Raw genomic sequence first — 17,013 nt, forward strand, 5'->3', positions numbered from 1 at the left:
TTCCAAAACGTGTGTGACAACTTTTGGGTAATGAGAAAAGTAATGATTATGTCGCTCATGTCGAGGAATTGCTGTCAGCGTACAAGGCCATGGGGTGTACCATATCTCTTAAAGTGTAAAAGTGCATTTCCTCCACTCACACCTGGACTTCTTGCCTGAAAATTTAGGAGCAGTTTCGGATGAACACGGGGAACGGTTCCATCAAGACATCAATAAGTTCGAGAGGAGATTTTCATGGAAGTGGAACGCGAGCATGTTAGCAGAGTACTACTGGTTTTTGGTACGAGAAACTTCTACCTCAGGGTACAAAAGGAAAAGAAGCACCAAATAAAGGTACTTATCTTATTTATTAATTATGCTCTAGATTTATTATTTTACTTTTTATTTATTATTCTTTACAGCTGAAATATTCTTTTCAACTCTCCAAATCAAAATCATGGCCATAAAATATCAAAAAAAATAATAATAAGGGGGCTCCCTCGAAAACGGCAGTTGATGGGGGAAAATGGGGGGCGCACGAGGTATTGAGAGCGCCAGCATGGTACAGTGAATCTTCTGAACTGTTGCTATGTATGTTTATTATTTGGGGGTGTTTGGGGGAGGATGAGTGGCGCTGGAATCTAGAATATGTACAAAATAGGTGAAAAAATTGCGAAAAAACTGGAAACTCGATCATTTTTAATATTTTTTTTACAATTTAAGTTGGCAAATCCCCCCAAATCTAACTCCTTGCTACAAATGTTCATGTTTTAGAACTTTTCACCTCTCTAGCACCTCAGAAGAAGGGTAAAGGCTGAAATAATTTTTCTCATCCCTCCAAATTATCGTAAACTGATAAAAATAGGTGGGGGCTCCCCCCGAAAACGGTGGGTGATGGGAGGAAACAGGGGTCATATTCGTATTCAGGAGGTCATTTTACATAAGAATCAGCAGGAAGAGTGTCAGGGCCGATTTTCATGCAGAGCAGTGTTATCATATTGCTCCACTTCAGTCCGATATCGATTGATCTTCATATACTTGTATAAAACGATAGTTCGTCCTATATTTCAATATGCTAATGAATTATGGTTTCTGACAGTCACCAGTTGCCTTCACAAGTTGAATATGTTTAAAAAATTGGTCAGGTTATTATGCACCAAGTTTACGAAAATACTATGACCAATATTACTCGGAATGGTTGGCGCAGTTGAATATGATTACCTTAAGAGAAAGAAGAACATGAAAGGGATAAATCTTGTACAGAAAATCTTAACTTTTCAAATAGACAGTGAATACTTCTTGATTAATATATATATTATGAAATTCCAGATATTCCAGTAGAATATCTCAATTCTTACATGTCTAAGTAAGGCCAGATATTTAGTAGCTGAACTTGTTGAAATCTGCAATTTGAATTTCTGATGATGTATAATACCGTAGGATCCACTTTTGTTTTACCCATTAGAACCCAAAGTTGTTTTGATTGGAAAAATATATTTATATTGATGTCTCTTCCTTTTTCTGTCATACTAGAGACCAGAAATTACCTTTTTGTGCAATAGTTGTTGCGCACTGCATTCTAGGTAGTGTCCGTTTAAACGGACGTCGGGCACAAGTCCAGTAACAGCAACTGTGAGTAGAATATTTATGTTGCATGCGTTTATACTTTCTATTAGCACTTTTTTGTTCTTGTCTTAAATTAACATCTAACATTATTTTTATAATAATCTAATTCTTATTAGGTATTATTATTATTACTGCTATAACAACGCGTTTGAAAAATAGATAATCATATGAAGTGGAATATAAATTTCCAACTCATTGTTTTCTTTTAAATAGATATTTATTTGTATATTTTCACATTATGATACATAATATTAAATGTGTAATATTATTTAGACCCATTATATATATATATATATATATATATATATATATATATAATTATTTATTGAATGGTAACTACTTGCATTCAAGATAATGATGGTTGACGTTATATGTACCCAAGGCAAATCAAAAATATTTTTACATTTCTTATATATTTGTGTTACATGCAGTAACAAATCTCTTGCATAATAGCACATCCCAAGGTTAAATTTAACCTGCATGATAATATTTGAAGCAATATGCATGAAGACCAACATTGCATTTGTCGCAGTAATGCTTTGATAATAATCTGTCCTTCAGCATTGAGATGAAAACTCATAATTTGACAAGCTTATCATTTGCACGTAGGTTTGTGTTGTTAGCTAAATTGATATTCTTAAGTATATCATCAAAGCTATTTCACCACATAGAAATTGACAGCAATTTGGGTACATCCTCTTCAAGAGAACAATACATCCTGCTATGAGATAACTTATAGTATCCACAAAGAAGAAGACCACCAACATACGCAAACAATTCATCCATCGACACATTCAGTTCTGTGTTCTTCTGACTTGCATACAAATTGGTATTAAATTGTATGTACTCCATCTTTTCTGTGTCGAAAAATAGTGAAAAGAAATCTTTTGTTGTTTGCAATTGAGAGTTATGAATCATAACATTTGGATTGAATAATAAGTCACCTAGATACGAGTTTCTATCTGACAGCAACTTCAACATCTTCAACAACTTCAATATCTTCAGCAACCTCCACACTTTCAATATCTTCAGCATCTTCCAGCCTTCTCCTTCCCTGGCAATTCACAGTAAGAATTTAGTGTCGACCAAAATGATTGATGTTCCATTCACAGTCATCATCAGATTTGTCACTATCTGCATCTGTAATCTTTACCTACATCTATATAAATGTCCACGGGTCCAATATTGCCATCATCAACTTCAAATTCTGCAAAAATTCAGCTAATGTCCTCAAAAATAAGAAATGAGGGTAATATCAGAGCCAAATAAGGGTTAGTGCCCAGCGTCCGTCTAAACGGACGCCATTTTATTTTTGATGTATTTGCCTGGAAAATAAAAAAAATGAATTTATTGTGCTATTGTATAAAAAAATGAATGAAAATAGAAATATAATGGAATATTTACTAAATCCCTGATGTATTTGATCCAAAAGTAAATTTGCTTGTTACATGCAGATTATTTGGTTTCCTCTCCATATTGAAATAATAAAAATTTTAACAGGTGGGAATCTCATCTAATGTAAAAAATATATCCAAAGAGGCACTCAAAGGAGTAATTACAACCATCTAAGACATCTGAGAGCAAAAAAGTAAAATTTCGATTAATAACAAAAGCACCAGACACAATAAACAAATGTCCGTTTTAACGGACATCGGGCACTAATTAGTTCAATTCCTTTATGAAATCTGTAATTTTGCATGATCAATTTTGCAATTTTGACATGGTGGTGCACCTGGTTGTCAATCGTGCTTAAATATATATTATATATTACAAATGGAGGGACAACGTTTGTTTGACGGAAGGTGAACTTTACTTATGGGACGGGAGACCTGTATCACACAATGAACCATGTACGTATACCATGAGCCAGTTTTGAACTTAATGTTGTATATTACGTAGGTATTTTTTGAAGTTCAATACAAAGAATTGATCATAGACGTCTGCTTGAATTGTTACGGAAGGAACGCCACAAATAATCAAGAGGGAGTGGGATTTCTTTGGTATTTCGGCTCTTACACTTTCTTTTAAGAGTTCCTGGTTATTGAGATACTTATATGTGTCTTCATTGTAGATGTCTCAATTGTCACATTGGCATTGACAGTTCTCAGACTCCATATCTTTATATTGCCAAGGATCGACAGGCCTGCCTACTAAAACACATATTGCAATTGCATTATTTTTTTTCCTTTCTGTGCCCGAAATGAAGACTGCGTGTTTTGTTACAGCGGTTGCGTTTTGGATTTTAGGTCGACTTAGAATATGTAACCGGTGGGCCAGCTGTTGGGACTGGTTGTTGGAAACTGTGCCTCTCTTCTTTCAAGGTGTTATTTACGACTGTGAGATATCTGATTTCTGATATTAGATCTTAATAGGGTTGAGAGCTTCTAATGGGGAGGGTTTTTTTTTCTATGGTCGGGTTTTGCGCGAAAAATAGTTTCCGAAATGTTTCTAAATTTATCAATACGTGTCTATGTATTCAAGTTATTTGGCTTGATCTGAACTCATGCTTGTCGTTTTGAAGGAGGAAGTAGGGGAAGGTTGTTTTTTGAAAGGGTTAAGAAAAATTGGAATGGGCATCTTCTTGATACGTTGATACACTACGCGGTCTGGTGAAAGCGGTTTCCTTTTTAACGGGCTGTGCATTATGTCAACCATGTAAACTTCCCTCTTCTTCTCAGGGGGTTGAGAGTAGTTTTGAGGTTGGATGGAGGTAAATCCCCTTGTGGCGAAGAGTGCTCATAAATGGTACAATCCGAAAATGTCCTGGGTGTAGAGGAAACCTTCCTACATGTCTTTGGAATTAACCACCATTTGAGGTGTTTTTCTTCGGAGCACTTTGTGCAGTGGGAGATATAGTAAGGATTCTCTAATCAGTATATTGGATACTAAAAGTATCATTATTGTTCTTGATGTATATGGTGAATACCATATGTTCTTCTTCTTAGTGACTTGCATTCAGCTACTTTCAACTAAACAGTGTGTTTGATGCAACTAAGTGTCCATCCCGAGCATTGACCTTCAAAATTGTCTTTTTCTTAGAGATAGTTGTGCAAGTTGTCGAGGATTTTATTCATGTTCAACAAGAATATGTTGCATAATATCTTAACAGGGCTTCTAATCCTTTGAAATTATTATCGATTTTTAAAAATCATATTTGCCGTATCTCTACTAATTTTGTATTCTGCCTGATCAGGAACTGTTACTGCATAATCTTCCAAACAGAAATTCAAATCAAAAACATCACTTACACGAGGCTTCTGTGTGGGAGAAGTAATACCACTTTCAGATTTATAAGAAGATGAGGGCGATGATGGTTAACATTAGAATGCACGGCTACTATTGAAATGATGATCACATTGCACAGTATGATCATAGTTATGTAGATAGAATGCGAGGACCACAAATATGTTTGTGCCGTGGGTTATTTTGTTTATTTTCGATTAGTTGGGCAGAGTTGAGAATTCATGTTGCTCTTTCATGTATGCTCTGCCTATTTTCTATGGGATTGGTTTGTAATATATCATATATTAAACGCGGTATAAGGAAGATTATTTTGTAAAAAAATTTCTAACTGCGTACATATATATATCTATTCCTTCTTTCTCTGTTAATGTTAATGCTACGAATTGCTTATTCTACCGTGTCCATGTTTGTTTTGTTTGATTTTCGCAGTAATATATTTGATTTATTTGTTCATCTGTTATTTAATGTGTAATTTTAACTTCTTCTTCATAAGGCACTACAACCTCATACACTAAAAGGATTGGCCTCCTCAAGAATTGCTCTCCATTGTTTCTGCCCTAGACATACTTCTACCTTTTGTTGATCTATATATATATATGTGTATTATATATATATATATATATATATATATATATATATATATATATATATATATATATATATAATTGAGAATGATGACGCAAAATTAGAGGCAAAGTAATACGTGTGCGTGTGTGTGCGCGCGCTTCGTCATGCAAATGTGAGAACTATAGTAAGTGTCAGTGTGCCATGAAAATTCTGAAGAATCATGGAGAAGAATCTGACGGCACTACAAGGCATCATGAGAGAGAAAGAAAGGACTTAAAAATACGTGTCAGCAGGTACTCGTCTTTATCAACCGCAAGTACCTTCCTTCCAGGAAGACACTGCCATTTCGGAAGATGAAGTTGTAGATGATCCAGACTACGTTCCCTCTACGAGGAGAAGACAAAATGAAAACAAAAATTATTGCAGTGGCGAGGGAGGTCCCATGTACACTCCCCTCAATTAGTACTCCGGCAGTTTATTTCTTTATACAGTATATTTGCAGAAGAGCAAATTCAAAATTCAAATGTATCAATTGCGCTGTATAAAACACAACTTATTACCAATTTTATTGACCCTGTACTACATCAGAAAGATAGCCACAGTAGTCTTCGTGACAGGAGCCCTATAAGACCACCGGACAGTGACGTGGAGGACACCTCGAAGGTACTTCTCAGAAAAGCAAGATGTTGGGACAAGAGAATATAGCGTAACCAGCAGAGGTTAAGGTCCCCAGTTGTCCAGAGTATCCCCAAAAATAGGACTAAAGATTGGATATTGATATCGATGCCATCCATGCATGCCACTGACCCTATGGTTGTATGTGAGAGGCGTCTGGAGGGAAAGCAGCGTGATGACGGAAGATAGGAACCCGTAACACACGAATCATTACATTTTTAATATTGTTTTCTGCTGGTTTTGGTCCACTCTGCTGACTCTTTCCTTTTGATGAACGGTACCAGATGTCTTTCCTTATTGGTTTGGTTTGGTTTGAGTTTGTGTTTTAAGTCCACTTTATGCACAGTAAGGCTAATCGGGACTGGACCTACAGTTTAAAGTGGGATCCGAACCACTTGTGCCTCCAACGGGTATCGAACCCGGGACCCCTTGATTACAAGGCAATGACGCTACCACTGCGCCATGGGAGAGGCCCTTCTATCCTTATCATTGAGATACACAACTTGCTCGATATGGCGAACGTAGGGTACCGAAGGCGACGTCTGAGTCAACCGTTACATGTGTTAATCGTTTTTATTGTTGGCATTTCCGGCTTGCGTCAACAGAAGATGTTGTCTCATCGAAAATATATTTTAGTGGCGATCTAGTTTTGTAGTTGTGTGCTTGTGCGTATGTGTACGTTTTTCTGTATACACGGACGCACACACACACCATACATACAAGAACATACGCACACTTCTTACTTTGTCTCTAATGTTGCGTATTCGTTCTCAATTTACCAGTAGAGTACAGTGTTTGGATAACGTAAATGCACCCTTAAGGACGAAAAGCGTGGCAAAAAGGCAATGTCAGTTCTCATTGAGGCTCGAACCAGCGATCAGCCTTAACGGTGCATGCTACGTTGAAAATTGAAGCCCATTATATTGAAAACCTCATATTTCCAACTACTTTCCCCTTTTCCCATTTTTCGCCATCTGCTATACTCTAATAACGCAGTTCTCCTATGGTGTCAAGACTTTTGAAACTTCCTGTACATCTAAAGGTTTTCAAGAATTGAACTAATTTTATTTAATGGACTTAGTCTGACGCACATTTTGTTGGTACCGTTGACCTCTGGCACATCCAAAACGTAAGGTTTGATACAAAACATCATGAAATAGCTGAAAGGGTTACTTTTAGACTTCTCGCAGCCATATTGGCAGCTATATCTAATAGTATTTGATAAAGTGGGTCATTTTAATTTGTAATTATCATAATACAGTTATAAACTGCAAATTAGGTGAAAATAAGATGTCATGAATGATAAATAACTGCAATAAACTAACAGGTTTCAGGTTTAGAATATTCGTCAAGACCGCCATTTTGAAGACGTCATTACATACACACGAGAGATTTAAAACATGGGATGTGGGGCGTTTTGGGTTCGGGAATTAATGTAGTATCCGCCCTCAAAAGGGCACGTTCTCCGCCGGAAGTGAAATATTTTCTGTCGTTCCGACCCGACTAAAATATCCAAGATCCTAAAATCGACTTTTCTGTATCAACCTTAAGAGGTGTCCCCAAAATGCCAGTTTGCAAGTCCATGCGCGAAAGCCGAACTTGTGGTTATGCATCGTTAGCCTGTGTCGACAGGTCTTTTGCCAGGGCGATTCCAACCCGACTAGTAGCAGTTTTCTTCAAAGAAAATCGTGCCAGCGCTCGAAGTGAGGAACGCCGACTGGGACCAAGGGTGTCTACATGTGTTAAGGAACAATTTAGTCTTGTTTCTTTTGCTTTTGATCTTTGAGTCTAAAGGCTGGACTCGCAAGTTACAGCAATATGGAAATACAATACATATGTATGTAACTTATAACTTATTTTAAACCAGTATAAAAAACAGCATTGTTTCCTACAAATCTTTAAAAAGTATAAATCATAGTGTGGCAACGTTTTTCAGATTTGTTTAAAACACATTTTGAAACATTCTAGTTAATACTGTGTTTAATTTTGTATCATCCTTTTCATTCAATCCGTGTCATTATGTTTATTGTGTACGGAAATCTGTTCAATGACAGAAATTATACGTATATTGAGTTAATAAAACAAGATGCATAACGTAAGGAGTACCAATTGAGCTTGTTTAAAACACATGGGTAAGTTATCTTTATACTTCTTTCTTTAGTGTTTGAAATATTTATAAAATTAAATACTAAATGCATGAAACAGATTTGTTTCGCACTTAACACACTGCACATAGTTATTAATGAAGGACATATTAAAGAGTTATTTCACGGGGTGGGGAAACCCCTGAAAGACTTGCTACATACAAGAAGAAAATGAAATTATGAAATAACTCAAATTAAATATTGAAGATATACTTGTTGCTTAATCCAAGGTGATATATTTATACGAAACGTACTGGACGGTGTAATGGACGGTTTGACCATTACTGGTTTTGGTATATTGTACTAATTAAATACTGGCTAGCTACAAGGTGTAGGGTTAAGTAATATGTTTCCATGAGTGTACTTTTATGTTATTGTTGCATGTAAGCGTATGTGCTTATTGGATTGTGCTTTACTGGATATTAAGATTTTCCTGTTTTTTATCTCCCCGGTTGGGGGAGCTAGATGTCTTACAAATGACCGTTGGCACTGGAATGTTTCCAACGCTACGGGGTCCACGTCCACGGACATTTACCCCGACTATAAAAAAGGCCAGTGGGCTTTAGCTAAAACACAGTGCTTCCCCATTGATCGACGAAGAGGAAAGTCTCCTGAAGTTTAGTCCACTTTTGGTGTCTATACTCGATATAATAATGTAGCATTTGGTATAAGCCGACCCCTGTTGCTATCCCAAGTCCCCTTTTAGAAAAAGCTTTGAATATATGGATATTTACGTATTAAATAATTGATGCCCATAAGAAAGAGTGAAGGCATAAGTAAACGCATTTGTAATGAACGGAATATCATTTAAGTTGAGGGTAGGCCCGAGATATTTATGCTAACTCTACGGTAACGAAATTGCCGATGGCATAAGCCATAGGTGCGCAATTATGTTAATTTAGAGATTTGTTAATTTGGTCAATGCAAGACACACATGGAAACGCTATGTATATATATATATATATATATATATATATATATATATATACACACACACACACACTCTGTAAAAAAATAGCATAACTTCATTATTTTTGGTCGTCAGCATTTCGCTCGTGAATTATCAGTTGTTTTATTGATTTAATTCGACTTGTCGATTTGTTTTCCTAACAATTATATAAAACACTATATCTGTACAATATATTTTTATTATTTAAGTCATAGTTACGTAGATAATGCACTTGACAGAACTAATAACAAAATTATTGCAAATATAGATTGTGGAACGTTTTCGCACAAAGACAATTTTTACAAGTAAAAAGATTGAACAAAGGTTTTAAATGCATCATGATATCTCAATTTGAAATGATAGTAAGTAAATACATTGACTAGTACTTAGTGTGGCCACCCCTGGCTTCCTAAGTGCTTCCAACCTTCGAGGCATGCTATGAATGAGATTTTGACAATATTCGACCTCAATTTCATTCCAAACATGTACAATTGCTGCCATAAGTTCCTCTTTTGACCTGTATATCTGATTATCAAGTATTTTACACATCATAGCCTACAGGTTTTCTATAGGATTCATGTCTGGAGAATTGGGCGGCCACCAATGTCTTTCAGTATTCATATCATGAAACCAGTTATTCACCACTTGAGCACGGTGACAGGTTCCATTATCGTCTCGAAAAAATAAAGTAGTTCAAATTCTGTCCATAAAAATGATCTCCTGCAATTTGTAGAACTTTCCGATTCAGGATTTCCAGATATTGATCAGCCTTAACGGTCCATGTACAAATATGCATCCTGCCAATTACTTTTGCAGAGAAACATGCCCAAATCAAAACACTGCCACAAAACTTTTGAGTTTCCAAAATACAAGATTTTGCAAGTTCTTCTCCCTTCCACATCCACAGTTTAACTGAGCTGTCATTCCCCAGCAATTTAAATCGTTTTTCATCAGAAAATATCACATGTTCCCAATCTGTGTCATTCCATGCGCCATAACGTATGACAAACTCACGTCTAGCTTTTGCATGTGCGTCAGTTAGTCTGTTTTTTTTTTACGGGGACGTGTTTAGAAACACCCTGTTTCTTTAGTCGGGATACTACAGTAGCATGAGTAAGATTAACTCCCACCTCATTTTGAAGTTTATGTGCAATTTGGAGTGAACTCATTCCTCTGTTCTTCAGTGCCATGTCCTTTATCATACGATCCAGTCAAGGTGATGTATTTTTCTTTCTGCCAGAGTGACTTCTCAGTGAAGATTTTCCATGTTCTTGTTATTTTTGCAGGCAGCAGCTAACTGTCGATTGATGCATTTGAAGTTGTCGACCAATTTCTCTCTGAGAATGACCATCCATATACAAAGCAAGAACCATTCCTTGCTTTTGTGGGGAAATGTCACACTTTCTGCCCATTTTTTCGAGAAAACACGCTCAAATACACTACACACGACCAGAACATTTCACAAATATGATAACGTATCAGAACTGTCAATAATGAACATCTAGTTGCAACATAAAACACGTCACAAGTTGCACTACTAACAATCGTTTTACAGATTCCTGACAATTGATTACAAAGCCTTGCAGCAGTAACTGATTGATACTAAATCAACAAAAGAATAACACCACACTACGCAGTGATACCAGACCAATGCTTCAATCAATTGATTTCAAGTTGTGCAGGAAAGATGCATACATGCGAAACTCAAAATTGTCAACATCCGTAATACTAGGGACGTTCAATATATAAGTTTCCCTGTGCTATAAAATATTGTATAAAGCAATGACATTAAAAAGAAGCACATGGTTGACAAGCGCCATCCTTTGCTACAAGGAACAACAATCGATTCGTTATCAGACGTGAAGGCACATGCGCTCAAGGGCGAAAAGTAAATGCTTGTTCGCAAAACGTGGGCTTGCGTCATAAGGAGTTCGGAAACCTGGATGCTAAGGGTGTTCTGCTGATGGACTTCTTGGAGCGAGGAAGAACAATTAATGCTGACCGTTATTGTCAAACATTCGATAAACTGAAAAACGCAATTCGACATAAGCGACCAGGTCTCATGTCAGCTGGTGTCATTCTCCTTGACGATAACGCTCGCCCCCACTCAGCAGTGCAAACACAACGGTGGGAACGGTTGCCCCACCCTCCATACAGCCCCGATTTAGCAAAGAGTGATTTCCATCTTTTTCCGGTGTTAAAGTCTGAATTGTAAGGTTACCGTTTCGAAACAGATGAAGAAGTGAAGCGTAATGTGAGAATAGTGCTCAATAGCCAGAGCCCTGATTTTCTTGCAAAGGGTATGGACAAATTGGTGCAACGGTGGGACAAATGCCTGAATCTCTATGGGGATTATGTGGAGAAGTGAGGAAGGATCCTCCTACACATGTATGTATAGTTTTCTAATGTATCTTAAAAATAATTTTTTTTACAGCATACGGAAACTTATATATTGAACAACCCACGTAAGAATACAGTGATGCTATTTTTTTTTTTGCAGAGTGTATATATATATATATATATATAAAACAACGTATAATAAACAAATATAATCCTACTAGAAATGTTATGATTCCAAGAATTACCGTACTGTCCATTTTCAACCAGCTGTTTATTCACTTGCTGTAAATGTGTAACGAATCAGAGACTAAAAAAGTATAAATTGTTATGTGAAACCCCTTTTGTAATTCTGGCGCAAATATAATCTGCTCGCTTTTTAACCCAGAGTGAGGTGAAAGGAGATATTTGAAGGATTAAGACAGGAAGTATTCCAGAGACCCGGATTAAAACAAGGGAAAGGGGGGCCGAAAAATGAAAACTAGTTGTTGAAACTTTCTGATGGACTCAGCCAGATACTGAAAACATAGGCACATATGTACTGTTCGTAAAATTATTGATTCCTACCTGCTTGCAAACATCTTTCCACAGACTCTCGTTGCCATACAGACAACATAGTAGAAAACTAATTGACTCCTTCTTTTCATTGTTTTATCCATTTATGAACAGTAACTTAGTGTGTTGGAAGTGGCCCCTGCTCCCACCCAGGGTCGAATAACATGGGTACTGGGAGAAAACCGGGGGAGTTAAGGCGGTCAGGGGCGTGATGCTGATCACATCATCCCAACTAACGACCGGATCAACAAAGTGTAAGGCGTTACCCCCAGACCACCTACACGCGTTTATGGCTTGGTGCTAAGCACAAGGGAGCACTTTGCATTTTTTTTACTCAGTGTGTTAGAAGTTAAGGTAGTATCTTTGATTTCTATTATTCAGCTATTATTCAGCCATTCAAGTCCTGCATTTAAGTTTGTGGGATTACAATCAGATAAATAAACCATGAAATCAAGGTCATACGTCAAATAAAAATAATGTATATAACAAATATCGACATTCTCCTTTTCTTCTGAAATCTCCTGCTAGAATACGGGTTGGAATACATTTCGTGGTTTGGATAACGGCCAACCTGTTTGTCAATCTTATACTTTGTCGTACAACCTTAGTGACAATGAAGTTCGACCAGTCACAAATATAGGAGTGCGTTGTGAAAGAAGGAGAACTCATGCATATGCTGAACATATTTTATTCAGCAGGCTACATGGAACAAAGGAAAACATAAATTTCCACTGCAACGCAGCAATGTATGGTGTCCACACAAAATAAAACATTTTCGTCCATCTACACGTGACATTGAGGTTCGACCACTGTTAGAGGCGATCCTGTTTACCATGGTGTGACGCCGCCCCGTCGGCGAATAACTGTGGCAATGCGTCGGGGCATGCTGCGGACGAGTCGTTCAAGGTATTCCACATCGATGCGGTGCCATTCCTCCTGCAGGCAGGCGATAAGAGCAGCCACTGTCGTGGGTCCCCTCTGTTGCACACGTCGCTTAAAAACACGCCACACATTCTCAATGGGCGACAGGTCGGGACTCGATGGTGGCCATGGCAGAGTTCGCACGTGATGGCGAGTCAACCATTCTCTTGTCAGCCGCGCTGTATGAGGCCTGGCATTGTCGTGTTGAAAGATGAGACGCCTCCTGTGGAACAGGTGCCTTCGCACTGTGGGAAGATGCCGCTCCAGTATGTGTGTATAGGCGTGTGCATTCACAATGCCCTCACAGACGTGTAGTGGGCCAACCCCAGATGCATCCCCATACCATCACTGACGCAGGTTTCTGTACACGACGTGCATAACATTTTGCTTCATTCTGTTCCTCCTTCCGATAAATGACTGTTTTCCGTATTTTCCCGTACACAACATTGAAAATGGATTCGTCCGTCCACAAAACCCTGTTCCACTGCCGAAATGTCCATCCCCGGTACATTCGTGTCCACCGTAGTCGAATGTCTTTGTTCAACATGGAAAGGAAGGGTTTACGTTTCGCCTTGTACACTTGGTAACCGCATCGTGGAAGGTAACGGCGAATGGTTCTGGTTGACACTTCATGTGAAAGCGTTATCGAGTCCACAGTCGTAATTCGGCCACAGAAACATGATTGTTGGTCTGGAAATAGCGCCTAAATATCCGTAGGTCACGCACGCTCAGCAGGCATTTTCGAGCGGGGGCCTTACCTGACTCTGTAGTACCCGTATTTTGGTGGTGTTTGATGATGCAGTGGACGGTTGACTTGGGTAAGTTCAGTTGGCGCCCTATTTCCCGTTCACTGAGTCCATTCCGTTGCAACTCCACCACTCTTGTCCTCACGGTGTTGTCAATAGGTTTGCCCCTGGCCATGGTGATGATGCACTGCGGTTCCTCGGTGCACAGCATGCGCTTATATACGACGGACTCCCTTATCGTGTCCGTGACGTCATGCTTCCGCTGGAATTTTCCGTATGGGTCTGGTACCTGGTCGAAGTTCAATGTCACGCGTATTGTTCCCCGTTTTCGTTCTTTACGTGACCTTGGGTGCTACATGCTGGGATCACGATTCTTGCCTGCTCACACGCCTCCTCTTACACACATGCGTCACTTCTGCGGTTCACCCATTCCACCGCCTATACCTCTGTGCATTTAATGACGTATTCCTTTCTGGTCGAACTTCATTGTCACCAAGGTTGTACTTTCATCCAGGGGGTTGAATGGTCTGGTTCCACTGTCAAGTCTATTGATGGAAGCGGAGATGTGGTGGTTCCCCTTTTTGCTAAATATGTACTTTCACAAGTGTTCCGTTCCATCCTTTGGACATCTCACGAGAAAAGAGCTATTAAAATGTGACGAATCTTCTTCGCTCCATCAGCTGTATGGTGTTTCTCACATTTCCCTTCCGTTGAAAATAGGTTATTTTAACTGTATTTGAGATTGAATAAGGTCACCTCACCGATGGTCATTTGCTCCAAGAGCTGAATCTACAATATGTTGAGCACGTATTTTTATTTGAAATGTTGAATGTTCGTGAACTTATCGAATGTGCTGATTTAACTGTGTTAAAAATCGACTTTCAAACCTTCAAACTCCTAAAAATCCTTTTATTGGCTGTTGCCAATGTTTAAACAATTGAATGTAACATTTCTACAAGTTCGGGCATTTTGTGCTTTCTGTGAGAAATTATTTACTACTTTATGGATTACTTGCAGGTCTATTTCAATGTTCCACTTTTAACTTTTCAAAAGGAGCTCTTAAATCCATTCTCAACTGCCAAGTAAGGATGTTAGGTATTTTATTTTCCTCCCATAATTGCAAGTATGTAATATGTGAAATACCTTGGTGCAGCACTACGGATGAAAAGAGTATGGTACTGAAAGCATCAGCTTCAATATTATCCGGTAATGTACGTGCATTGTGGTAACTTACACAATTCCTAACAGGATTTTATCCCATGGTGTAAGGAGAAGAGAATCGTCCATGTCTTTTCCATGTTGAAAACAAGACTGCAATTAACATAAAAAAACGAACTTTGTATTAAGTCATATTCGGAGTATAAAATACACAATATATGACTCACTATACATATGTTCCAAGTTTAAAAAAAGAAACCCTTCAACTGTAAAGAAGGTACAGCACATATTTTCTAGCTTATTAAATATATCAGTGTTGATACTATTGTTTTGTTTTGTTTTAGTATCAATTGGAGGTGCCGTAGGACTCTTCATCGGAGCAAGCATCATGAGTGTTGCTGAGATCTTCTACTACCTACTTGTCAGACCCATATTCCAGTACTTGAAATATTAATGTTAGGATATACTTAATATCTGTTATCAACATCATAAATTAATGAGTAAATGCAAGGACATTGTAATTCTAACTGTCATTGCGAATTTTATGTTTTTCAATGGACAATATATGTTGGACTGTCCACATTGCTTTCTTTACACCGACCGCACAGCATGAAATATATATATATTTTTGCAAGAAAACACCTGTTTATATAAATGGGAAATTTATTACTATTATACATTACACAGCAACATCCTATCTGAAGTTACCTTTATACATTATTGCACAATATGTGAAGTGTTGCTAATTAATTATAAATATGGAATAAATGAGGAAAACTAACAAACCCAATGTTATTTTGCTGTAAGAATATTCCATTATTGGTAGCCATTACGTTTGATATAATATTCTTAACATATTTGGGAGTTTTGTTTCAGTCTGTTGTGCAAATTTGACTTGTTTGTTTTGATATTTGACTTGTGATTTGTCTAAATTTCTGATAATTTTCTGACAGCGTTACGAGAGTTGATCTTTAGGATCATTTTCCAAATTGTGTTTACTAATTCTTAAATTTTATAACAACAAATATCAGGAAATGAGAGGTCTAACTGGAAACTTACAAAAAACATTATTATTTTATTTCAATAACATTGGATAAGTTGTGCTTGTTATTAACGATAAAGGCCATTGGTATTCTTTAAATTTTATTGAATGAGATGAGGTATACATTAATAGTTTCAGTTAGTATCATTCGTATATTTTGTGCTTTCAGTATGTAGATTATATACGCCTGTCACACAATGTGGCGATAATAATCTTAATTAACATAAAGTTTGGGTCGGATCCAAAACAAACAATAGCAACATTTGTTAAAATCTCCCTAAATAAATACTCAAAACTATTAATTCATTCATTGCATATAATGAACTAAAAGTACACTTTCTCTGAGTACTAAAATATCCTTAACTATTAAAAGCTTTGGCTGTAAAATGGTATTCAGCATACAGAAGGACAAACATAGGAAATACCCACTTCAAAGGGATTATATTGCTCGTGGATCCAGGCGCCAGGTATATGCAAAAGTAGTTACCAGGGTGTACTACGAAGAAGTACATTTGAAGTTTAGGTGCGACACCAGAATGTGCAATGTATACCCGTACAAATTAAGAGGTTGATAGATTCGGCATCTACCTGGGGTATAAATGGTACAAAATCCATTCATAGTTGGTTTGTGATTGTGGCCCAACGCCGTATAAATGAATTTGCAATAACCTGCCCACGGTAGAATTGAATATCTGTGCTAGGACGAAGCGGGTGAAAATTTATATAATAATATCTCAAGCAAACTTTATTGCTGCTTTTATTTGTCAGTGCCATCCACACACGTTAATTATTAGTTTCTACTTTACATTTATTTATTAAGTTTTAAAAAAACATTTAGACATTACAGTGGAATGTATTAAATGGTCAAAATACAAACAACGCAACAAAACATATTTATATATTACACAGAATTATATAATTTTTACGCATAAAACCTAAAAATGTATTTAATTTCTGAAAATGCATATAGCGATTATAATGTAAGTGTTACAATAGGTGGAATCAGAAACATAGGATCAGGGTCATCCCATATACTTACATACTCCTTGAGTACTGAAGTCCTTAAAATTC

General features: G+C 37.3%; 1 long non-coding RNA gene across 1 annotated transcript in view; it reads left to right on the forward strand.

The window, feature by feature from the left end:
* Positions 1–15,440, forward strand: part of LOC145977704 (uncharacterized) — a 33,838-nt gene extending 18,398 nt beyond the window's left edge. The window contains exon 2 of the long non-coding RNA XR_014440620.1: positions 15,245–15,440. This is a non-coding gene — a long non-coding RNA (uncharacterized LOC145977704). The remainder of the gene's footprint in view (positions 1–15,244) is intronic.
* The last annotated feature ends 1,573 nt before the right edge of the window (positions 15,441–17,013 follow it).

The sequence above is a fragment of the Lepisma saccharinum genome, chromosome 23 (assembly GCF_977018435.1).
Source record: "Lepisma saccharinum chromosome 23, izLepSacc3.1, whole genome shotgun sequence".
NCBI lineage: Eukaryota > Metazoa > Arthropoda > Insecta > Zygentoma > Lepismatidae > Lepisma > Lepisma saccharinum.